General features: G+C 49.1%; 1 pseudogene; it reads left to right on the top strand.

Annotated features, from left to right (window-relative positions):
* The first annotated feature begins 463 nt into the window (after positions 1 to 463).
* LOC140696225 (vasoactive intestinal polypeptide receptor 2-like) lies at positions 464 to 26,088 on the top strand (annotated as a pseudogene).
* Positions 26,089 to 26,441: the final 353 nt, after the last annotated feature.

The raw sequence follows: 26,441 nt of genomic DNA, 5'->3' as shown, positions 1-26,441 counted from the left end.
AAAAAATATGTATTCTGCAATAGGAGGGGTACAGTGATCTGTAACTACCAATCAGGATAGCACAGTTGCTAGTTTTCCTCACATAATATATGTTTTTACAGATTTTTTTACCTAGTTGTTCTATCAAGTACTGGGTGGGGGGCAGTTCCCTTGAATTCTGTCAACTATTTTGAAGCTGAATTATTAGATCTATACTCACATAACTATTACTTGTCTTCCTGATGAAGTGACTTCTTTATTCTTCCAAATGTTCTTCTCTTTGTCTTGAAGTTGGTTTTATCTGATAATACTACATCTTTCTTTTCCTCATTGAACATAGTTAACATATAGACTTTAAAGTCCTTGTCCGATCATTTCAGCCAAAAGGTGAATTATGGTATGTAAACTATATCTCAAAAACGTATTAAAATCTAAAACATGGGTTAAGACTCAGAATAGTCAAGGAAAGAGCAGAGGGCTAAGAATGAAGATGCTGGGTGCTGGAATGAATGGGGTGCTGGAGCCCCGGGAGGTGGGCCCGGGCCCCGTGGTCTGGCGCAGTGGTGGGTCCGGAGTCTGTCTGCAGGTGCGTGTCGACGTATTGCTTCCTGTGCTCTCGGCGGATTTGAAGTGTTCCATTTCCAACTGTTTAACCCGAACTCCCCACAGCATGACCCGTGGACGTGCCCCCACCCCATCCGTAAGCCCCACTGGGGAGGAGGCTGGGACAGGATGGAACCTACAATCGGAGGTTTCCAGAACATTCTGGAACCCCAGCTGGTCCCCCGCTTCCTCCCCTGTGGGCTCAAAGCAACAACAAAACCCGCACACCGACTGGGGCCTCGGAACGGGTCGCCTCTGAGGCTGGATGGGCCATTTCTCTCACGCTCAGCTCTGCCGTCTGCACTGATTTAAGGGCTCAATCTCGCCGAGGATTAATCGAGGGATGAGAACGCACACGGTGGAGGGTGGGTGTCTCTTTGTAGGAGCACCATCCTGTCCCCGGACGTCACCTGTTTCTAACTGCACTGGCCATTTCTGTAGGCAGGTGGCCTCAGGGACGACCGCAGGACTTGTGCCCAGCGCCGCCTCAGCGGGCATCATCCCCGACGTCCAGACAAGCTCAGTTGTTTTCTGTGTCTTACCCCAGACTGCTGAGCGTGGCCCACCCCGCGGTGCCTGAGGCCTCCCTGAACGTGGCCCAGCACTGCCTCCTCCCCAGCTTCCCCCGGTGGTTCCCTCCAGACAGGGTTGCTGCGGAACCACCCCAGGGCACTCACAGTGAATTATCGGGAACAGCAGGTGTTTAGGGGAGAGGACCACTGGGGTTCAGGGCGGAAGTGGATCTCTGAGAGGTCACTGTCCCACGTTCCGGCATCCGCAGTATGCAGCCTCCCTGAGGGAACACACGGTAGGGTCCGATGCTGCCAGCGTGACTTACAGATTTATTTTCCTCTCTTTCAGATCACGTTTTATATTCTGGTAAAGGCCATTTACACCCTGGGCTACAGTGTCTCTCTGATTTCCCTTACAACCAGCAGCATAATTCTTTGCCTCTTCAGGTAAGTAGCAGAAATGAGCAATTCTGCCAAAAACATGAGACGGGAAATCATCCACTTATGCCATCTCGGCCATCGGAGGAGGCAGACACCACTGCCTCCAAGCCCTCCTCTGTGCCAGTCAGGCTGTCTTGGAGAACGCCAGAGTGAAATGTGATGCTAACTAACACTGGCGCTTTTATTAAAGTCCCCTGAATTTCTTCTATGAGGAGACAATACTGACCACGGATAGGAATCCAGTTCAACTTTTATTTACTAAACACAGTGTTATGCAAATACTTTGAATATAAAGACGCAGCCTGGCCTTCCCCTTCCCACTCAGAAGCACGGAAGTCTGGGCTTATGTGTGGGAGCGCCGTTGAGAGACCCTGTGATGTGTTTAGGAGCATGAGGACAGGTTCAAATCCTGGGTCTGTCTCTTAGCAGCTGTGTGACGTGGACAAATTGCTTAACCTCTCTGTGTGCCTGTGAAGGATGGAAGCTGACGGAGCCAACAGGGCTTGTGGTGGGCACTCTTTAATGCCTTCTGGTTTCCCTGCACCTGAATCTTCAGTAGGTCTCTGATAACTAATGACGGACGTTGTACAGCTGGTGGTCAGGGCTTGCGAATGGAGGCAGGAACTTCTCCCTAGGAAGAGCTTTTAGTTTTTAGGATTAAATCTGTTTCTTAAGCATCACCAGCATTAAATAAAACGGATAATATCCAGCTTATTTCAACAGGGTTTTGGTCACCTGTCATAAAATCATCTGTAGGAAACAGAGAGCTTTTTGGGTTTCTAGGAATTGCAATCTGGGAGACACAGATTTGGGTAAAATGGAGAAAGCGTTCCGAGGAAGAGAAAGAGCCATTAAAGGTAGAAATCACAGTTGCCATGGTTGTCTGGCAGGAATTATGGTTGGCTCTGACGCAAGGAGGAAACGTTTGTCCTTGAGGGGTAGGATCTCTCGAGTTATTTAGGGTCGGAGTCTGATAAGTATCTTTCGTTTCTGTAGAGATCTTCTGGCGGCTTTGTTTGGACATAAGTGCTCAGAGCTGAGACTCTATCCACTGAGACGTGCCCAGCGCCGCTCCTGCCGTGGCCTCCGCCTCAGTTTAGAGGCTAGCAATGCTGACTCCATTTCTCTCTTCCTTCCACACCCCACAGATCTTATTTCTCTTTGCTAGAATAGAGTTCAAATGTTGGCCAATGTTCTGATAAAACCAGTGCTACAACAAAAGGAGTGATTTTAGGACATTAGGAAATCCATACTTGGAAGAAAAATGAATGAGCGGAGGCGATGAGCGTGGCTGAGACTCAGCGGAAGTCCTTACGTTCAGCTGCTCTCATTTCACGCATCCCGGCTGTACCAGGTGTTGATAATTCTCAGAAAGAAAAAAAATGCCTTTTTAAAATTGAAGTATAGATGACTTACAGTGTTGTGTCAAAGGTGTACAGCAAAGCGGTTCAGTTATACACACACATACATATCTGTTCTTTCCCAGGTTCTTTTCCATTATGGTTTATTATGGGATGTTGAGTATAGTTCCCTGTGCTGTACAGTAGGAACTTGTTGTTTACCTACTTTATATATAGTAGTGTGTATCTGCAAATCCCAAACTCCTAATTTATCCATGCCCCCTACTTTCCTGTTTGGTAACCAGAGGTTTTTCCTATGTCCGTGAGTCTATTTCTGGTTTGTAATTAAATTCATTTGTGTCATATTTTAGGTTCCACATATAAGTGGTATCCTATATTTGTCTTTGTCTGACTGACTTCACTTGGTATGATCATCTCTTGGTGCATCCATGTTGCTGCCAATGGCATTATTCCATTCTCTTTTATGGCTGAGTAGTATTCCATTGTATAAGTGTACCACAGATTCTTTACCCAGTCATTTGTCGATGGACATTTAGGTTGCTTCCGTGTCCTGGCTATTGTAAATAGTGCTGCTGTGAACATTGGGGTGCATGTATCTTTTCAAGTTAGAGTTTCCCCTGGATACATGCCCAGGAGTGGGATTGCTGGATCATAGGGTGAGTCTATTTTTAGTTTTTTAAGAAACCTCCTTACTGCTTTCCATAGTGACTGCACCGATTTACATTCTCACCAGCAGTGCAGGAGGGTTCCCTTTTCTCCACACCCTCTCCAGCATTTATTATTTGTAGATTTTTTCATGAAGGCCATTCAAACTGGTTTGAGGTGATACCTTGTTGTAGTTTTGGTTTGCATTTCTCTAATAATTAGCAGTGTTGAGCATCTTTTTATGTATCTGCTGGCCGTCTGTATGTCTTTTTTGGAGGAATGTCTATTTAGGTCTTCTGCCCACTTTTTGATTGGGTTTTTGTCTTTAATATTGAGCTGAATGGGCTCTTTATATATTCTGGAAATTAAGCCCTTGTCAGTCACATCATTTGCAAATATTTTCTCTAACACCATAGATTGTTTTTTAATTCTGTTTATGGTTTCCTTTGCTGTGCAAAATCTTTTAAGTCTAAATAGGTCCCATTTGTTTATTTTTGTTTTTATTTCCATTACTCTAGGAGATGAGTCAAAAAAAATATTGCTGTGATTTATGTCAAAGTGTGTTCTGCCTATGTTTTCCTCAAGGAGTTTTACAGTATCCAGTCTTACATTTAGATATTTAATCCGTCTTGAGTTTATTTTTGTTCCTGGTGTTAGAGAATGTTCTAATTTCATTATTTCACTTGTAGCTGTCCAGTTTTCCCAGCATCATTTGTTGAAGAGTCTGTCTTGTCTCCATTGTATATTCTCGCCTCCTTTGTCGTAGATTAATTGACCATAAGTGTGTGGGTTTACTTCTGGGCTCTCTATCCTGTTCCACTGACCTGTGTGTCAGCTTTTGTGCTAGTGCCATGCTGTTTTGATTACTGCAGTTTTGTAGTATAGTCTGAAGTCAGCAAGTGTGATTCCTCCAGCTCTGTTCTTTCTCAAGATTGTTTTGGCTATTCCAGGTCTTTTGTGCTTCCATAAAAATTTTAACATTTTTTTGTTTCAGTTCTGTGAAAGATGCCACTGGTAATTTGATAGGGACTGCATTGAATCTGTAGGTTGCTTTGGGCAGAATGGTCATTTTAACAATATTGATCCTTCCAATCCAAGAGTATAGTGTATCTTTCCATCTGTTTGTGCTGTCTTCAGTTTCTTTCATCAGTGTCTTACAGTTTTCAGAATACAAGTCTTTTGCCTCCTTAGATAGGTTTATTCCTAGGTATTTTATTCTTTCTCATGTAATGGTAAATGAGATTGTTTCCTTAATTTCTTTTTCTGATAGTTTGTTGTTAGTGTATAGAAATGCAGCAGATTTCTGTGTATTAATTTTTTATCCTGCAACTTTACTGGCTTCATTTATTAATTCCAACAATTTTTGGTAGGATCTTTAGGATTTTCTATGTATAGTATCATGTCATTTGCAAATAGTGACAGTTTTACTTCTTCTTTCCCAATTTGGATTCCTTTTATTTCTTTTTCTTCTCTAATTGCTGTGGCTAGAACTTCCAAAACTGTGTTGAATAAAAGTGATGAGAATGGACATTTTTGTCTTGTTACTGATCTTGGAGGAAATGCTCTCAGGTTCTCACCACTGAGTATGATGTTAGCTGTAGGTTTGGCATATATGGCTTTTATTATGTTGAGGTGTGTTCCCTCTATGCCCACTTTCTGAGAGCTTTTATCATAAATGGATGTTGAATTTTATCAAAAGCTCTTTCTGCATCTATTGAGATGAACATGTGGTTTTTATTCAATTTGTTAATGTGGTGTATCACACTGATTTGTGGATATTGAAAAATCTTTGCATCCCTGGGATAAATCCCACTTGATCGTGGCATATGAGCCTTCTAATGTATTGTTGGAGTTAGTTTGCTAGTATTTTGTTGAGGATTTTTGCATCTATGTTCATCAGTGATATTGGCTTGTAATTTTCTTTCTTTTTTTTTGTGATATCTTTTTCACAAAGATTTGGTATCAGGGTAATGGTGGACTCATAGAATGAGTTTAGAAGTGTCCCTTCCTCTGCACTTTTTGGGAACAGTTTCAGAAAGATAGTTGTTAACTCTTCTCTACATGTTTGGTAGAAGTCACCTGTGAAGCCATCTAGTCCTGGACTTCTGTTTGTTGGGAGTTTTTAAATTACTGATTCAGTTTCAGTGCTGGTAATTGGTCCGTTCGTATTTTCTGTTTCTTCCTGGTTCAGTCTTGGGAGATTGCACCTTTCTAAGAATCTGTCCACTGTCTATTGGTTGGAACATTTATTCCATTTACACTTAAGGTAATTATTGGTACATATGTTCTTATTGACATTTTGTAAATTGTTTTGGATTTGTGTTTGCAGACTCAGTTCTGCAAGATACAGGATCATAGTTTTCTTGCTTCTGGTGTCTGCCACCTGGTAGGTAGGCTGGTCTAGAGGCTCATGCAGGCTTCCTAGTGGGAGGGGCCGGTGTCTGCCCACAGGTGGGTAAGACTGAGCCTCTGATGGGCAGAGCTGTGTCAAGGGGCTTGTCTAGAGGTGACTGTGGGCTTAGGAAGTTTGCTGACAGGTGAGACTGTGTTCCCACCCAGTGTGTTGTTTGGTCTGAGGTGTCCCAGCACTGGAGCCTACAGGCTCTTAGGTAGGGCCAGGTCTTGGTGACCCAAGACCCAAGATGCCAGCCTCCAAGAGAGTGCATACATATGAACACTCCCCAGTATGTCCACTACCAGCTTTTATGTCCCCAGGGTGAGCCACAGCCACTCTCAGGAGACCCTCCAGGACTGGCAGGTCTGGCCCAGGTTCCTATGAAGGAACTGCTTTTGCCCCTGGTCCCGGTACACATGAGATACTGTGTGTGCCCTTCAAGAATGAAATTTCTGTTTCCCCCAATCCTGTGGCTCCTGCCACCAAGACCTACTGGACTTCAAAGCCAAATGCTCTAGGGGTTCCTCCTCCCAGTGCCAGACCTGGAGGCTGGGGAGCCGGACATGGGGTTCAGATCTCTCACTCCTGTGGGAGGGCCTCTGCAATATAATTTTTCTCCAGTTTGTGGGTCACCACCCGAGGGTATGGGATTTGATACATCTCAAGTGCACCCCTCCTACTTGTCTCGCTGTGGTTCCATCTTTACGTCTTTAGTCATAGAAGATCTTTTTTGGGTAGGTTCCAGTCTTTTTTTAATCAATGTTTGTTTTTGTGATTTTGGTGAGCTCATGAGAGGAGGTGAGCTCAAGGTCCATCTACTCCACCATCTTGGCTGAATCTCAAGGCAATGCCTTTAATCCAGAACTGCACTTTGAAAAATGTGAGGATGACCCATCATGTTTTAGTTCTTTAAAAAAGGCTGATACAATATTAATATTTGTTCTGCTATGTTCTGTATTTTGCTGTACATTTTTAAATATTGAAATTGTGAAATACAAAAATGAAAGGAAATATTTAGGGAGGTAAGCTGGCATAGGGTAACTTGAATTAGAAAAATTTGTTTGTTTTTAAAGAGCTCTAATCTTGAGCAATCCAAATACTTGACCTCAGCAGCTTCCCTCAGATTTGTACTGTGTGACATATTTAATTAGCCAGCCTGATAGCATTTTGGAATTATTGCAAATATGGACATGATGCATTAAGAGAATCTCAAATGGTTTTACGTGTATCCAACACAATCTTTTATACCTGGATGTCATTAGTCACCTGCAGGTGACACTTCTTGGTTAAAAAAAGAACTTGTCATTCTGCTGGTCCAGTATGTAACAATCACTAGAAAAAGTGCCCAGAGCCCAGGCTGGTGTGCAGTTCTCATCTCTGCCTTCATTTCGGGCACCTTCCTGCCAACATCGGCCAGACCTGCTCACCCGATGTCACCTCCCTGGACAGCTGTGAGAGTGAGTTGATTCTAAAATCCATCTTATGAAAATAATATGCTCCATTGCCCCAGTAATTACACCCAGGAAACAGAATTCTTTGCAGTCATTGAACATTTATTCTCCATAATAGTCCATGAGCTAAGAAAGCATTAAGCAGACATGCTCTTACTTTAAGGACAGAGAAATGGAGCTGCTCATTTCTTCCCATTTGCAAAGTGTATGCAGACTTGGGTGACAAACACAGGGCCGAGTTCTGTGCAGAAGTCGCAGGGGGTCATTGTGGCTGACATCCTTGAGCACGCCCTGTGGTCCAGGCATGGATGTGGCAGCACCAGTCCTCACTGCGCTGTGTGCTTTATTAGTTTAGCCCTTACAGTGCCTCCACCAGGTCAGTGCTCTCACGTCCCAGCTCTGCCAGCTAGAGAAAGGAGGCCCAAGAGGTGCCGTGCGCCCCAGGCTGCTGAGCTGCTGAGGGCACAGCCCTGATTCATGACCACCTGCACCCCGTTCACCTTTGAGGGCCCACTCGCAGCCTGCATTGGGGCAGATTCCCGCCTGGCTCACCGGGGAACTCACCGTCAGGTACATCCACCGTCCTTTAGCAGAGCCGCACTTCGAGATGGAACTTCAAGTGAACAGCGTCTGTGAAGACCATCACTAAGACCCTGGGCAGCAAGACTTGCTTGGGTGGCTTGCAGACCCGGGTGACAGCAGTAAATCCCAAACCCCTCTCAGGGGAAAGACGTGGGGAGGAGGGAGGGGAGGAGAAAAGAAAGGAAAAGTGACCTGGAGTGGTGAGAGCCCCCAACACGAGACACATGCAGTAGGGGCAGCGGCTGCACCACCGGGAGCAGGGGTCCAGCAGCCTTTAGACCTGGGTCACACAGCTGCAGAACTGCTCCGAGACCTGAGCAGCTGTGCATTATACTTAATGTCTTCATTTGCTAAGGCTCTGCAGCCGTGTTAAATACATAAAAATAAACTTTTATTCGGGAAGTACACACTAGGGGAAGTGGGTATGTCTTCCACCTGCAGTGTGATGCTGGTCTTCAGTGAGCTCAGCACCCAGGCCAAGGTGCAGGGCACTGTCGGCACCGCAGCCGTGCTCATGACGCTGTGTCTGTAACCACCCGCTTCCCAGAAGGTGCCATTATTCAGATTCCTGACACCACACGTTACTCTTGCCTCATTTTGAAAATGTTGTCTTTGAATCATACAAAGTGGAAGCCCCAGCCTCCAGATCCCTTCACTGAGCCTTTTGCAGGGAGATTCACCCATGTTGTTGCATGTGGCCATCCTGTACTCTTCATTGCTGTCTGAAGATAATAAAACGTATTTATTCTCTCAGTTGTCCACAGATACATGGCTGACTTCAGACAAGTAATGCTGCTGTGAGTGTCCTCATGCACTGTGTCTTGCGCATTTAGCTGTGGGGGTGTGTGTATGTGCGCACACTTATGTTTACACTTACATTTATCTTATACTTACATTGTGTGTGCGGTCCGAGGCTCTGCAGAGATGTAATCTTCCCAGACACATCACACGTGCACCTGCAGTGTGGAGATTCCTTTCACATCACCTCCCTGCCACCATCTGTTATTGCCAACTTCTTAAAATTTAGCCATCCAGTTGGGTCCATCATAACATAGAATTGTGTTTTAATTGGCATTTCCTTGGTGGATGGTGAGGGTATGTTTGGAAACTTTTTTAGCAGTACTATTCCAAGTGTTTGCTCATTTTTCTATTTAGCTGTCTCTTTTTTCTTATGTTAATTTTTAGGAGTGGAAAGCTGTAGTTGAACCTTTTGTCAGACATGGGTGTCACAGCTTTTATCCCCAGCACTGTGGTTCAACTTTACACTCTCCTAGTGAGTCTTCTGATCAGCGAAAGTTCTTTGTTTTAGTGACGTCTGTTGACCACTTGCATTGCATAGTCAGGGCTTCCTGAGACTGTTTAAAACTCTCTAGCATGTTCTTAGTCATCATCTAGAAATTTTACTATCCTGAATTCTCAAGTTGAGCTTTAGGATCCACTGATGATGTATTTCTGTGTACAGTGTGAGGCAGGGGTTAAGGTTCACTTGCTTTTGCAGTATGTGTGTTCAGTTTCTCCAGGACCATTTGCTGGGAATGCCACCCTGTGCCCGTGCATTGCAATGGTGCCTTTGTGACCGTGTATCGAGGGACGGGACACTCCCGTCTGTCACTGAGCCATTTTTACATTGCTGCCGTTGCTGTGCCTTTGTGAGAAGTCCTGAGTCCCAGTGTAAGTCTGTCAACTCTCCTTTCACACTAGGAAGAGCTTGCTCATTTGCACTTACATGTGAATTTTTAAAAATCAGCTTGTCAGTAGCCACTAAAAAAATCCTGCTAGGATTTCACTTCTGATTCCACTGAATCTATAGATGAGCTTGGATAGACTGGATGTCTTTACAGCTTTGGTCATCCGACCAGTGATTATAGCAGACCTTTCCATTTGTTTGAGTTTCCTTAATTTCTTTCAATAGTGTTCTGTGGTTTTCTGAGTTATCGAATTGGGCATCTCCTAATAGTCATATGAAGTATTCGTTTATGCTGTTGTATATATTTGTGTATATATAACTTTCTAAAAAAGGAATTGATTTCTGCATACTAAATCTTGCCTCAGCAGCCTTGCTAAATTTATTTACAAATGTAATAATTATCCTGTAACTTCATGTGGATTCTTCTATGTGAAACTCCTGTTTTTGTAAAGTACAGTGTTGAATAGAAATGATGCTAAGAGACCACCTTTTCTTCTTTCTGAGCTCACAGTGTCACTGTAAGCATGACATTGCAGCAGACATTCTGAAGATACGCTGTACCAGGTTAAGAACATTCCTTTCGATTCCCAGTTTTCTGAGTTTTCATCATGAATAGGTGCTGAATTTCATACTGATTTTTCTGCATATATTGAGACGAGCAGGTGGTTTTTTATCATTTGTTCATTTAATGTGAAAAACTGCATAGATAGATTTTCTAATATTAAATGTAGCTTTTATCCCTAAAATTAACCCTACTTGGTTGTGATATATCACCCTTTTATTACATGGCTAGGTGTAATTTACTAACATCTTGTTGAGGATTTTTGCATCTACATTCATGAATTTGATCTATAATTTTCCTTTCTCATAACATTGGGCTTTGACTTGACAGCTGTGCTGGTCCACAGGTGAATAGGAAGGTGCCCCTCTTTTCTATTCTTTGGACTAGTCTGGGTTAGATAAGGTGTTATTTCTTCCGTAACGTTTGTGGAAGCCATCTGGGCTGAGAGTTGTCTTGTGGGAAAGTTTTAATCTTATTTTAGGTTCAAATTCTTAAAAACAGACACATGATGATTCAGATTCTCTGTTTCTTCTTACGTTAGTCATGAGAAGGAATCTGTTTGCTTCATCTACGTTTCTGTATTCTCTCACTACACTGTTAACGTGTGTAAGAGCTATACTGCTGTCTCCTTTCCATTCCTGGTGTGAGCCAGCTGTATTTTCCTTCTTTGTACCTTGATGTATCTTCCTGTGCAAAGCTTTATCAGTTGTGTTTTCCAAGAACAGATTTTTACCTTTAACTTCCTCTCTTGTATGCTTTTTATTACTGACTTGCATTTTTATCTTTATTATTTCCTTCTTTCTGCATTCTCTGGTTTTGATTTGTTCATTTTCTAGCTTCTTAAGTTAGATGTTCAGCATTCCTTGGTTTAAAATGCATTTATTTATATCTACAAATTTCCCTCTCAGACCTGCTTTAGTTCCATCTTTCAAGTTAAAGATGTGTTTTCCATTATCATTTAGTTCTAATTTTTCTAAACTCTTCTTTTGATTATCTTGTTTAACTCATAGGCTATAGAAATTCATAGCTTAACTTCCAATCTGTTATTACTTTCCTTTTCAGTTTGCTAATGATTTCTGGCTTAATTCATGGTAATCAAAGAGCATACCCCATGACTTAAACCCTGTGACTTTTTTTGAGACTTGGTTTATGACTCAGATTGTGGTCTATTTTAGTAAAGTTTTGTTTTCACTTGAAAACAGTGTAAATTCTGCAGTTATTGGTTTGTATGTTAAAGGTGTCATTCACATCATTTATCAATCATGTTATTTAAATATTCTTAATCTTTACTATTTATTTTAAGTACTTGTCCTGTCAGTTACTGAGAGATATGCAGTAAAATATCCAGCTATATTTGTGAGCTTGTCTATTTCTCCTTTCACTGTTGGCTTTATATATTTTAAGGCTATGTTATTAGGGGCATACCTATTTAATGTTATATATTCGTGTGAAATTGTCCATGGTTAGTAATGCCTTTTGCCTTAAAAATCTACTTTTATATTAATGTGGTTATATTAGCTTTTTTTTGTTTGATATTTGCAAAGTGTATTGTTTTCTGTTCTTTTATCTGAACTTCCTGTTTTGTATTTAATGTGAGTGTTTTAAAGCTCCATTTAATTGAGATCTGCTCTTTATTTCTGGTCTGACTTTTTATTTTTACGAGCAGTATTTTTACACTCACAGTTAGACTACTGACTGACAGCTTACAGTTCCAGTCCACCTTCTGTGTCTTTGCTCTGTTATTTCAGCTGTGCCTTGTTTCTCTTGTATCACTTCATGCTTCTTTTTAAGTTATCAAGTATTTTTATTATCCCAATTTCTCCTTTTTAGATTGCCAGTTATATATTCTAGTGTTCTTCTAGTTTTCACACCACATTTACAACATGCATCCTTGTCTCATAGGCAGAAACCTCCAATGACTATTTTTACTGCTTCCCAGTCAATTCAAGACTTTACAGCAATTATATCTGCTCACCCTCATGCCTTTTGTGTCATTATTCTGCGTTCTAATTCTGCATGTATTTTAAGTTCCACAAGGCATGGTTACTACTGCTGCTGTTTCCAAAGTCGGTGTTTGCTTAGAGTCATCGTCTATTGTCTTCCTTGCTCTTTGTTCTTCCTGTGTTTTCATGTTTCCACCTGGGACCATCTTCCTCCTGCCTGAAGACCTCCCGTTAGGGTTTCCTTCAGCACAGGCCTCCTGGCAATGAATTCTCACAGGGTTTGATTGCCTGAAATCATCTTAATTTTGCCTTCATTTCTGAGGATATTTTTGAGAGTACTGAATTCTTGGTAGGCAGTTACTTTCTTTCATCACATTAAAGATGTACATCATCAATTCTTTTGAAAAAGCCTCACCATTACTCCACTGAAGGATGTGTCTTTCTCTGGGTGCTTTGACGATTTCTGTCTTTGTCTTTTGTTTTCAGCATTTACACTATCACGGGACTTGTGTAGTCTTTGTAATTCTCCTTCTTGGGGTTAGTGGAATTTCTTTAGTCTCTTATTATATTTTATCAGTTTCAAAAATTATTGGCTAGAATCTCTTCAAATATTGTTTCTACCTTATTCTCTCTCCTCTCCTTCTGAAACTCCATTTTCACACGTTTAATGTTTTCACCATTTCCCTTATATTTCCTATTGTTTCTTTATATTTTCGATTATTTTGTTTCTCTCTACTTTAATCTAGACATAGTCTACTGATCTATTTTCCAGTTCCTAATACTCTGATTTATTGTGTCTAATGTTACACCAGTAATTTATTCTTAGTTTCAAGGTTCTTTTTTAAGTTTTCAGTTTGTCATTTGATTTTTATAATCAATTCCATTCTATAATAAAATTCATTTCTTTATCAATTTCCTTGAATATATTAACCAGGGTAATTTTATAGTCTATGTCTTAAAATGCCAGTAACTGGCTCTCTTTTTGTCCTTTGTTTCGTTTTTGCTTTTCCTTTTTAACTGCATTTGATCATTTGGTCCTGTTTCTGGCATACCTAGCAATTTATTATTGAAATCACAAATAATTAAGTTATAAAGGCTTCTGATTACATCTGACTACAGAGAGGATTTAATTTTTCTAGCAAGATGGGCAGACCAGCCTGAGACAGTCAGGGACTGAGCTGATTTGAGGCTGTATTCCAGGCTCTGTGAAGGCCAGTTTACTTCTGGTTTGTCATTATTCCTAAGTCACAGCACTTCAGGGTTTTGAATGAAAACCTGGGGATTCTTCTGCTCAAGCAGCACATGAACACCTTGGAAATAAAAGAAGGAAAGCCTCAGTAGGTGACTGCCTGCTGAAATTTGGACTTTCTGTGTTTCCCTTTTCTCCAGAATGATTGCTGCTTGCATCTGTTACTTGAAATCCCTTAACTTCCTCTGTGGCCCATGCTGTCCAGTGACATTGTCATAAGCTCTCAGCCTCTGCTTTCTAAGTGGTCGTTGTGCCCTGAGACATGAGTTAACCACCAGCAGAGGTGACAAGGGGTGGGTGTCCACAGGGCCTCCATGCCTCCCTCCTCTCCAGGGGCCTGTCCTTCGAGTCCCAGCTGCTTTGGCTACTCTCCAGAGTTTAAAATCGTGTTGACCCCTTGGTGGGAGGGTAGTCAGATAAGCTCCCCTTTAGTAGCCACAAGTGGAAGACCACTTTAGTATACATTTTTTAACATTCTTCAAAATTTTTAAACTTTCCTTAACCTTACTTAACCAGAGTTAATGTTTAATGATCTTGGAAGTGCATTTGTGTGGGGCAGTTTGTTTCTTAATGACTCCAAACAATTAAAAGTCAGAGTTAAATCAAATATCCAATTAAGTCTTCTGCAAAGTAGAATTTAAGTGTTGTAAAAGAATTATAAACAAAATGTTCTGGGAATTTTTTAGAGAAGCAAAATATCGCATAAAGTTAAGTTCAAAGACAGGTCATTTGCTGTGGGCCTTGCAGGAAGTTTGCTGTAAAGACAACGTGGTCTTCACATCTGTGAAGTGGGTGCAGGCCCCTGCAGTCTCGAGACATCTTTGCTTCATACTTTTATCCTGAAATCTTGCTTCTAAAGAGATAAGTCAGAAATAAGGAAAAAGACTTATGTAAGAAAAAAATTTACCATAATGCAAAACTAAGAACATCTTAAATATACAATAAGGAACGGTTAGATAAATAACTTCCATAAAAAAGAAGCCTTAAGACTAAAACCACAGAGGCAATCACTAAAGTGTGCACAAAACAGTGATCATCTATCTCCTCCCCTTCCCCTCCGACCTTCACCCCTCCCCCACATCCCTCCCTGTCCCCAACGTCCTCTCCCTCCCCCTCCATGGCGCCCCTCCCCCACCCACCCCACCCCCGCAGGAAGCTGCGCTGCACCCGGAACTACATCCACCTGAACCTGTTCCTCTCCTTCATCCTGCGAGCTCTCTCCGTGTTGGTCAAGGACGACATCCTGTACTCCAACTCCGGCACGCTGCACTGCCCCGACCAGCCGTCCTCCTGGGTAGGCTGTCCCCGGGCAGGGTCCTCTCCCTGAAGGTGGGTGGGGATACTCACTGGGATGAAGTCCCGGCGCCGGTGCCCGGGTCCGAGGTCCCAGTCGGTGCGGAAGGAGAGGAAACTGGCCGGAGGCCGGAGCAGGCCCAGGACTGGCAGGACCCGAGCACCGCCAGCGGCTGCAGGGCGGGCGCGAGGCAGGCCCCCGGCAGAGCCAGGCTCCTGCGACGGCCCCCCCGGCGGGATGCAGGGCCACTCCGGGGTGGGAGGTCCTGGCACAGGTGGACACACGTCCTCTCGCCCTCCCGCTCCCCCGTGTTTTCTCCGCAAATGTCCGAGACCTGAGCAGTGGGTGCTTCCCCGATGGCTGGGAGGAAGCCTCCCGTGCGGGACAGTGCCCGCGGCGCCCAGCTAGCGACACGGGGATGAGCATCTGAACCAGCAGTTTCCACAGGTGCAGGCGAGGTTTGTGGTGGCCGCGCGTGGGTCTCTGGGGCCAGTTCAGCGCGGTGCGGTTATCGAGCTCCTCCGAGATGGAGTCCCCGTGCAGCGTCTTCCCCGCCGTGATCCCGGCTCCGGGGCCGGCGCCTCTCTCGCTCGGAGCCAGAAAGCTGGCCCCCTCTCGCATTCCAAACGGTGGGTTCACCCACTGGCACCGCTGCCCTGGACAGAACAGATTTGAAACACTGTCGTTTTAAGATAGTGGAGGCTGCTCCGAGGCCTGCACGTAAATACACATCTGGGGGCAGTCTTGCCAGCCACGTGTGTGGACTGAGCGTAATAATAAAACTGAGGCGATCCTCCACCTGGCAAATCCCGCCCCCGGGTGGAGGTGGGGCTACAGGGCTTTTGTCCCCAGATGGGGTCCCCGGAGTGTAGAGGGGGTCGCCCAGCACCAGGAGCGGGAGACCCAGGTTCCCTCCTGCCAAGAACCTTCCATCACTTCTCCATGCGTCTCAAACCTCTGCTTGAAGGAGCCCTCCCCACTTGGCTCTTTGTTAAAGGACACGGTGTCCCTGATGGATCCACAAACACCAGGCACTTGATCCGGAGCTGTGCCCTCAACTGTCTCCTGCTGCGTAGATTGAGGACCTTGCCAGGCCCCCACTGAGGGATGGGGGAGCAACGGGAACCAGTGTCCCTGCCCCGAGCCCCACCTGCCCAGAGAGTCAGGGCAAACTCAGAGGCCTTGAGCTCTGCAGTGGCTGGAGGCTGGGCTAGGGGTCTGCACGTGGCGGAGGGCCCTGGGCTCACAGCCCCAGGTGAAAAGGCAGAAGGGGCAGGAGGAGGGGAAGTGAGCAGTGCCCAGAACACACGTGTGCACGAGGGCACACACGGAAACATGCACAAAGGTGCACATGCATGCAGAAACACACTGGCATGTGTGTGCAGCTCACACACTCTCCAGACTCTGCTCCATCGCATGTTTTGGATCCCACCTGGGAAGGATGGCTGGTCAGGGCTCTGCGTGGTGCTGGGGAGCCACGTCTGGCGAGTGTCTGCAGCTGTGGACATAGGACATGTGACACCACACAAGTGGACGTTGCCACAGCCATCACGTCTGCTGCTTGCTGCACACTGAGGCTCCAGCTGTCAGCCCCGCATAGGTGCCAAGGCCCACTTCACCTGCTGTCTCAGCCCTGCAACCATCACTGTCACATATTCAAGTAAAATATCCTGTTCACTCGCTCCTACCAGCACCTGCCAGTCTTCCCAGCACCCTAGGGAGACGCCTCATGTCCTGTTGGCCCGGGAGGACACATGTTTACCTTTGACGACCCTGGGGTGGGTGCAGCTGTCCCATCCCTTTCGATCAGCTTGGCCTCCGAGAAGCCAGTGTCTTTATTGGATCAGAAAGTGGACCCAGGGACAGAGCCCCATCCCCTCCCCACTATGGCCCCGCCCTGCAACATGTGGGCCTCCTTCTCTGCCCTGGTTGGTTTGGGGTTCATCCAAGTCCTGTGGAAGTCATGCTCTAGTCTAGAGAAATGAATGACCAGACGGCCACCTGGAAGCTGCCCAGCAGCAGGAGCCCCCGTGGATGACCAGTGTGGTCCCCAGATGCCTGGCCATGGTGGTGGGAGGCTCCCGGAGCAGGGTGAGGACCTGCTGGACTTGGCAGACCTGCGAGGTCCCTGTGGGGCACTGTCCCGGCCACGTGGCTGCTCAGCCCCTCCAGGCCTGAAGAAGATGAGGTCAGCAGACAGCGCATGGCTCCCCAGACCTCCTGTCCTGGGAGCACTCACTGGTGGATGAGCAAAGGCTGCATTTTAAACATTTTCCCAAGAAAATGGAATTGGAATCACCTTAAACACATGTTTTCTGCATCTTTCCTCCTTCAGCAGGATATCTCAGAAATCCTCCGTGTCTACCCCTGTCTCAGGATCTCCCCTGAACCCAGCGTGAGGTGTGATAAAACTGTAGCCGTCCCACCAGTAACAGCATGCCCACCTTGGTTTTCTACGTTCTGCCGCCACAAGCATCACCGCCCGGATGTCTCTGCGCACTGGTGCTTCTCCCTCGATCAGATGGCCCTGGAGGGGGACTGGACGGATCAAAGGGCATCTGTATTGAAATTGTAACAAACAGTGCTGGGCAGCTTTGCAAAAGGGGGAGACACCGCCATGGGTGCGGGACCCGCCCCCCTGGACGAGCAGCAGGGCCCCATGGTTTCCTCCTCCGGGAGGCGGAGAGCTCTTCCCCCTCCACACGCAGCACACACTCCTGCCACTGTTCCAATGAGCGGGTGGTGCTGAGGCCCGAGGCCCCGGGCTGCTGCCCCTGTTTTCACAGTTGTGTTATGATGTGCATCTGTCCACTTACGGTGGCCCGTGGGCAGCCTCCACGTGCCAGACCACACTCCCTGCACGCAGCATCAGTACACGGTAACAGCCGTCCGTGCCGTACCTTAGAAAGAAACCGAATCATGCTTAACTGAGGCAAGAGAAACGAGGACAGGTAACGGGATTGGGTGTCCTGGAAAGAATGGAGCCTCCGCGGGCCAGAGCTCCTTCCAGCCCGACAGCAGCTTTAAAGCTGCCGCGCATCTCCTGCAAGCACATCTGCTCCGTGCACACGTATGAGTAAATCCACACACATACACATAAGAGTGTATCTGCACACGTATGTGGATGTGTCCACCCCACCCACAGATACATATCTGGGGAGGAGGCTGCAAAGATACAGAAAAATAGAAATAAAGTGCTGGATTTGTAGAACATTTATATGAGCTTAGTGACTATAAGCCTCAATGCCATGTTTGCTCATGATGTAGAAATACCTGACATGTTTACTTATGTGGGGTTCTGAGAGATTAAAATATATTTATTTTGTGTAACACATATTTTTTCCCTTTTGAAACGCCTGGGGAAAATTTATTTGCTGGGTTTCTCTTGTTTTTCCCCTTTATTTTCCTATCTCTTGTTAAGAGTGGACAGTGAGGAAGACAGAGAAAGAGAAGTGGGAGTGAGTGGAGGGTGAGGTTGCAGCCGGGAGAGGAGGTGCAGGGAGGGAGGAGGAGGGAGAAAGGTGGGGGTGCAGGGTTGAGGGTGAGGATGCAGCTGGGAGAGGAGGTGGGATGAGGTAGAGAGAGGCTGTGCCAGGTGCCGCTTGTGTTCCCTCAGAGTTACAAATCACCTCCGGGACAACGTGGGCATCTGCCTTCACCTGGTGTTTACCCTCCAGCGACCCCGGCCAGCCGTGCCCTGACACGCACACACTTGGGCTCACACCTCTGTGTCAGGGTCGGGTTACACGGAGGGCGTGAGCACGTGCTGCACCCTGCCCGGCGCTGCCTGCCATGAGTGTGTGTCTCTTGCTGTCTGGCTCCAGGTGGGCTGCAAGCTGAGCCTGGTGGTCTTCCAGTACTGCATCATGGCCAACTTCTGCTGGCTGCTGATGGAGGGGCTGTATCTCCACACCCTCCTGGTGGCCATATTCTCCCCCAGCTGACGCTTTGTGGCCTACCTCCTGATTGGATGGGGTAAGGACTCCTGCCCTGCCGCACACTGCCACCCCCAAACCCTCCAGGTTCCTGATTCCGTCCTCTCTGACCTGTAAATGCAGACTCTTTCAGCTCGAAAGCACTTTGCTGAGCCTGTAGGAAGAGCTTTCCTAGGGCCACTGGAGGTCCCTGCAGCCAGTACATTAATATTTCTGAGAACCAGGTTGCTCTCTCATTGGCTGAGGTGTACCCTGATGCTGGGAAAGTCAGAAGGAAGGGGCCTGGGAGGAGAAAAAGCAGGGGGCCGTCCATCCTGAGTCCCGACCACATGCCCGTCAGTGGGACTCCACACTGACCAGAATTGGAAAGGGGGTAAAGCTGCGGGACCCCCACACTCACAGCCAGGAGCACCCCTTCAGGTCACCGCCATGTCTGGACACAGCCTTGCCAGCACGTTGACACAGACACCCACAAAAAAATGGTGATTTGTTTCAGGCCCGTGAAGGTTCAGCTTTCAAAGCATTCAGATTATCTTCACTGCTTCATCAGGCATGAGCGTAAACTTGTCTGTATTATGAAGAGCTTCCACTTGCTCATCAGAAAGCCCTGGTCCTTGATGGCTGGGCTGACGAAGGCTCACTCTGTCCCTGCAGGGCTGGTCCAGGGAACTAGCGTGGGTGGTGGTAACCAGGTGTCTTTCTGCAGGCATCCCCACTGTCTGCACAGGTGCGTGGATTGCAGCCAGGCTCTCGTTAGAAGACACAGGGTGAGTGCTGGGCCTGTACCTCTGCCTTTTAATTGAGATCCATCTAGTGACGCTAAGTTCCTGGCATCACCAAGTCTTGGGAAACTAGGGAGAGGCCCCGTGACTGATCAGAAGGCAGCACATGTGGCCAAGCTGAGGATTTGAATACCTGATGGAGAGGACATTGAACTTCATCGGGAGAAGCCATGGGAGAGATGGGACTGAACCAGGTCTCACAGCAGAGCTGAGTTTGGGGTAAACCGGGCAGAGACAGAACAGCGTCCCAGAGCTTGGAGCAGTATTCACAAAAGGGCGCCAAGCAAACGCAGAGCCCAGTATTGAGCCAGGTCACAATGGCCAGCTGGGAACCACCCTCTGAGACAGCGCAGCCGGCCTAGGGCCGCAGACATTCTGCCTGGTGAGTACAATGAGCCAGAACAAGACCCCAAACTCAGGCACCAAGAGTTCCCACCACGAGGCTGTGGTCTACCAGTTGTCTATTCTGGTAATGAGCCTCTCAAAGTCCAGTTGTATGGCTGTAGTTTATGTGACATGTATCTGTCACTGGCACTTTGGGCAGTTCTCCTGGCCTCGGCCTGGCTCACTCCCACACCAGGAGCAGCTGCAGGGTGGGCCAGGGCTGCAGGTCTAAGACAGCATTTGTGGGAAGCCTCCCCTCTGCCCTGTGGGTTCCAGGAGCCCCACATCCTACTGTCAACCCCAGCTGGGGTCCAGGGTGGGCCTCTGCCCCTGCTGGGAGGGAGTGCGGGTGACCGAGGGAACAAGGGAGGCGTTTCACCAGCACCCAACCCCAGCCTCCCGCTGGAGCCAGCCCTTATGCTGAAAAGCAAAACTGAAACCTGTTACTGGACAAACGTTCCTGGCAGTGCCTGCCTCAGCTATTCTGATGGCATTGTGCTTTCATTCAAGATACTAATACTAAACATTTGGGAGCTGAGGAGAACTGATTTTCAGAAGGCAGACTTCTCTTTGCGATGTCAGCTGGAGAAAGCTGCGCCAACGCCCAGGCTGTGGGCCTTCCTAGGGCTTGGCCTGCCCCTTCTCCCAGCTTCTGGAGTTGCCTCTGCATCAGCAGATCTCTAAGTGCAGAGCAATTGTGCCTTCAGGGTGGACAACGCCCAGGCTGTGGGCCTTCCTAGGGCTTGGCCTGCCCCTTCTCCCAGCTTCTGGAGTTGCCTCTGCATCAGCAGATCTCTAAGTGCAGAGCAATTGTGCCTTCAGGGTGGAGCACGGCAGTCAAGAGGGACCATCTAACAACCCCGAGGGGAGGGGAGGGGAGGGGAGGGGGCTTTGGGCTCTGTTTTGCAAGCACCCTGTAAGGGGTGAGTCCCGGGCAGTGCGCTTAGCCTGTGCTGGATTTGTAGCTGGAATCATCCGTGGTAATGTGACTCCCTCTCTCAACAGTTGCTGAGATACCAACGACCACAGTGTTCCCTGGTGGCTTATACGAACACCAATTTTAATTTCCATTATAGTAAGTCATTTCTGTATTGAAACACGAGTGACCCTCCAGGCTGCACACTTGGGCAAAGAGCGGGCTGCTGCCCAGAAGTAAATATAAATAGCCCCGTTCTCCTGGGTCTTCTGAGGCCCGAACCCCAAGGCCGAGCTCTTCCACGGTGGGCTCAGCCCACCTTCAGGGTGGAGTCTCAGGGAAGGGGGTGGGTGAGAAGGAGACTGCTCCTTCAGGGGACCCTCAGGGGAATCACCGTCGGGAGGACCAAGTGTGCAGCCTCTGAGCTGAACCAGGTTTCGGTCTGTCCGTTGCACATCTCAAAGTCAGTTTACTTAGCCGCCGCAGCCCAGGGCCAGAGTGTATGTGACACTGCAGGGGACACTGTCCCGCTCTCGGGGTTGGGGGGCGGCAGGCAGCTGTGCTGGGCCCTGGCCCTGCTGAAACTGGTGAGGCTCAGCCACAGACATCCCGGCCTCCTTTCCAGGGGGCATCACACACAAATGTGTCATCTCTCTTTGTGCAGGTCAATTTCATCCTTTTTGTTAGCATTATACGAATTTTACTGCAGAAGCTGACATCCCCAGATGTTGGTGGCAATGACCAGTCCCAGTACAAGTGAGTATGTGCTTAGACACACCTCGTCACCCAGGACCCAAGGGTGAGGACGAAGCGCGTGTGAGGAGATCAGAGCCAGGCCCAGAGGGCCCCAGCTCTCCTCCTTCAGTCGCAGGCGTGTGCCCTTGGCCACTTCACAGGAACCCCCAGAGACGGAGGGTCTTGTCCGAGGGCAGGTTGCCCTGGCAACTGTCAGGCCCTCCTTCCATCATGATGCCCCCCAGGGAGCTGCTTCTCGAGGTGCTTTGCCTACTTTCCTGCGTTGTCATCTGACCTTTCTCCTTGGCCACACCTTATTTATACCTCATGTTTAATTCTTCTGCCCCCTCAGACCTCAGGGCTCAGGTGGCACCTGGTGTCGGGCCTTGTGCTTGATCATGACTCCGCTGATGTTTGTGGACATGCTGAGTGACAGCCTGGGGATGGCTGAGACCCTCTCCCTTCCCAGGAAAGGGAGCAGAGGTTAAGCCTCCTCCACATGACTGTGGATCTACGAGATCCAACAATTTTCCTAAAAAAAAAAAAATTCTTGAGGCTCTGAGACAGTAAAGGAACTTGAAGATTCTGTACATGTCTGTCACGAATTTATAAGGAAAAGATACAGCGCACAACTCAGATACAAAATAAAATCAGTTTGGTGTGAGTGGTTGGTACAGCTGGTACAGTGGTTGGGTTCAGACAGACCTGGTTGGAGCTGCAGCTGCTGAAAGCTATGTGGCCCTGGCTCTTGCGCAGGTTACCAGCCTGCCCCGAGGGTGGGCCCCACGCAGCCGTCTCCTCCCTCCCCTCCTTCAAACAGAGTGGGAGATGGGCAGCATCCTGGTGGTCATGGAGGCCTGGGGGAAAGTGACTGGGCTGCTCTGAGCCTCAGTCTCCTCACCTGTAAAGTAGAAATAATAGTGTAATTGTCACTGAGGCTCTGAGGATCAACTGAGATTTATTCAAAACTCAATTAACTAAATTAATATTCAAAGACATTTCGTGCCTGGCAGCAATAAGTACTGTGACAGAGTTAGGAAACACACATACCCCTCATTGTGCCCGGCGTGGAAATCTCTGCCCAGCCCACCACAGAGGCCGGGCTAGATGGGTTGCCACGTCAGATCGCAGGGTGCGGGGCAGTCCTTCCGAGCAGCATTTCCTTGGCTCAGGTGAGAAGCTGGGCGGCCCCTGGCCCCACCCCCCATGCCTGCCACCCAGGCTGTCTTCACACTGACTCCTAGTGTTTCTGCTAGTCGTGTTCACAGCCCTGCCGACCTTCCCTCCGGGTTCTGTGGGAAGTTCACTGAGTAGGTCTTAGAGACAGATGCTTTATTTTGGAAACAAAACAAAGTGGGGATAATTGAATCTGGTCTTTTTCCAGGATAACACAAAAGGCAGAGCACGTCTGTGATCTCGCCTGGTTGTACTTTGCCGTCTTCTTCTTCTCCCTGTAACTGTCTCAGTAGTGTAGTAACAGGTCTCCCCACACAGGGTCCCTGGGGCCCAGCCTCTAGAACCCTTTTCCAAAAACCAGCACAAAGCACTTCTGGGCAGATGGATAATTGGAATTCAGGCAGGTTCTCGCTGAAGTTTAACCAACGGCATAGCTCCCTGCAGGGCCCATCCTCACGCATGGTGACACCAGCCCAAGTGTCAGTGCAGTGCAGGCACAGCGGGCCTCGTAAAGTCAGATGTGCAAATCTGCAGCTGCAGCCTGGAGGGTGGGCAGGCTCTCCCTGCTGCCCAGGGGCGTTCACGTCTGCTGCAGAGTAGGCTGGGCTTCTGGGCTTGTGCAGATGGTCCAATACAGAGGCAAGCCTCTGGTAAACACCACAGGTGGGTTTTTTGAGGGAACTGGGAGAAATGAACACATTTCTAGAACTTACATTTGAGGCTCTGAGTGCTAGGTTTGAGGCAGGTGACTCAAAAATATGTAAAGAAATTCGTGACTTTTCCAAGTGTTGGGTGGGGGAGGAGCAAGGAGGCACCCCTCACTCAGAGTTTCCAGGATGAGGCTGGTCATTAGAGCACCTGCTGGTGGTTCATTTGGGGGCCTTGATGTGCATACACATCACCTGGTGGGCCAGCCGGTGAACCCAGTGCTCCTGACCCTCAGACCAGGTGGCGGAAGCAAGGTCACATAGGACCACGTTGAATCCCCTGGGAAGATGCCAGCCACCTGCAGTGACCTGACATTGGATGAGGGCCAGGCAGACTTGAGGAAGCTGAAGAGCCCCCCAGATGACTCTCTAGTGCAGCTGTGAGAGTCACTGCCTTAGCGCAGTAGTTCTCAAAGCAGGGTTCCAACTAGCAGCCACAGCATCTTCGGGAACCTGACAGAAATGCATTCTCAGGTCACACCCCAGACTTTCAGAGCTGGGAGCAAGCGGCGTTTTAACATGACCAGGTTCTGGTGCAGGAGGAACTGGGAAGCCCTGACCTGGAGGAGCGTGACCAGCACCCGCTTGGGGAGCGGGAAAGGTTCAGACAAGGAATGGGGCTCCTCAGAGGGTGGAGTTGCGTTCAGTTATTTTGTTTTTTACAAACAACACGGTGAGGAGAAAATCTGCTCGGACTAGGGAGGGTAAGAGCTCTGTGACAAAGAAATTAGATCCCGTCTGGGCTCCCCGACTTCTGAGTCTGCTCTCCACGGGGACACTCTCTGTCACACGTGTGTTCAAGGGACCACCGTTTTGTCTGCTCTTCTGATCTGAAAGTAAAGCTTGCCCCCCCTTCAAATGCTGGGATGGGTCTCAACTATTAAAACTAGTGGCCCAAGGGGCAGTGAGACCCCTCAGACCAGTATCTTCTTGCCAAACCTGTCAAGTTTCTTGTAGGAGCTCCGTTGCGGTAGGAGGGAAGGTGATCTGACAGTCAGTTCACACATTCTTTCCAGAATGGGCGGGGACCTCAGGATCCTTTCTCTTTGGTGCAGGAGGCTCGCCAAGTCCACCCTGCTGCTCATTCCGCTGTTTGGAGTCCACTACATGGTGTTTGCCGTGTTTCCCATCGGGATCTCCTCCAAGTACCAGACCCTGTTCGAATTGTGCATCGGATCCTTTCAGGTGCGGTGAGCAGGGGCTGGGCGTCCCTGGGACGGGGGCGGGGGCGGGGGCGGGGGCGAGTGGCCTCTGACCGCCCTTCCACCTGCAGGGCCTGGTGGTGGCGGTTCTCTACTGCTTTCTGAACAGTGAAGTAAGTGCTCACCTCTGGGAAGCAAGCACAGATTCTCGCTTTATGAGGAATTCCCCAAAATGCCCCAGCCCTGCAAAAGGCCCAGCCTTCCATGGGGTCAGTGCCGCCGCCCAGCACCTGGGGTCTCGGCCCCGCTCACACTGCCCGCACGTGCGGGGGTCTGCGCCGCCCGCCAGGCGCTGTCACGGAGTCAGGGGCCCCTCCCGGGTCCACGGCCAGTCCTCCCGCGGGTCCACCTTGTCCCGCCCTCTGCTGACCCTCTGCCGCCGCCCCACATTTTACCCCACTCCCTTCTCCCAACTCTGCCCCGCCTCGCCCTCTACCCACGCCCCTGCCCTGCTCCCCCCTGAGCCCCGCCCCATGCCCTGAGTTCCCGCCCCCACCCCACCCTCTACCCCACCCCCACCCCACCCCGCTCCTCTATCCTCAGCCCCGCCCCCCGCCCTCCACCCCGCCCCCCCCCGCTCTGTCCCGCCCCCGCCGCGCTGGCCCCCACTCACCTGGGCTGTGGCCGCCTCTCCAGCTGGCGCCTCGCTGGCTCCCCCTTTCTCGCTACTTGCTGTTCCTCGCGGCCCTCATGTTGGCCTGAGCGACTGCTAAACCTGCCTCCCTTCCTTCTTTCCAAACTCCCCGGGAACTCCCTCACCAGGACTGAGGGAGCAGAACCAGGACCGTAGGTAAAAGCACTGCATGCCCTGAAAATCCGAATTAGCTCTCTCGGTTCTGGGTGTGTCAGCTGCTGTCCTACGGACTGAAGATCCTGGAACCTGCAGCTCGGAGCCTTGGTTTCCGCAGCCTGGACACTCTCCCCTAGGCCCCGGTCGGGTCCCGCGTCCCTTTCCCTGCCGCACCCTCCCAAGCGCGTCTGATGGGCGGGCAGGAATGTCGCACCCGCCACACAGAAAAGGGCGGAAGAGGGAGGGGTTCGTTCACAGGTGTTTGCATTAGAGGGCACCTGGGGTCCCGTTCCAAGCCTGTCGTCCGCCTGACCCCCACCGCCCGCCTTGCGTTTGCCCTCGCCCGCAGGTGCAGAGCGAGCTGAGAAGGAAGTGGCGAGGCCTGTGCCCGAGCCGGCCCTCCGGCCGGGACTACAGGCTGCATAGCTCGTCCATCTCCAGGAACGGCTCGGAGGGCGCCCTGCAGGTGCCCCGTGGCTCCCGCACCCCGTCCTTCCTGCAGACGGAGACCTCGGTCATCTAGCGGTGAGGCCACTGCGCAGCGGAGCCGCGGTGAGGGCCGTGAGCCGGGGTCCCCGCCAGGATTGCGGGGCGAGCCAGCCGGGTTACCTTGTAACCGCCTGGGGGTTAAACCTAGTGATTGTAGAACTCCAGCATTTAGTAATTGTCTCGTTAATGTTTGGCTGTGTAGCCGGCCCTATTTTCAAAGAGAGTAGGAGAGACCAAGGCGGTTGAAGCCCAGGTATTGGGTCCAGCGACTGAGGGAAAAAATGAGGAATTTCCTAATCTCAGTGCCTGTTCTGCGGGGAGCGCGGGCCTGAGCTGGGATGCTGGCCGCCCTCCCTCCGAATAACCAGCACCACTGGCCTCCCGCCCCCAGGTCCCCCGGGCAGCCCTCCTGTGAGCAGGACACGTAGCCGCCCTCCGAGGGCTTCCGTTAAATTCTCCTGCGAGCCCGGGCGGACCCGCCCCTCCAGCGCCCACTCCGTACCCCACTGCTCGAGTCCCGCTACGGCCACCTCTGGGCTGTCCACCTGCTGCTGCTCCACCGGGGCAGCCAGGCTGGCAGGGAGAGTGCAGAGAAGGGCGCCAGGTGAGAACAGCGGGTGG

This window comes from Vicugna pacos, chromosome 4 (assembly GCF_048564905.1).
Source record: "Vicugna pacos chromosome 4, VicPac4, whole genome shotgun sequence".
Classification (NCBI taxonomy): domain Eukaryota; kingdom Metazoa; phylum Chordata; class Mammalia; order Artiodactyla; family Camelidae; genus Vicugna; species Vicugna pacos.
The sequence above is the reverse complement of the archived record's forward strand: the minus strand, read 5'-3'. Positions and strand labels throughout refer to the sequence as shown.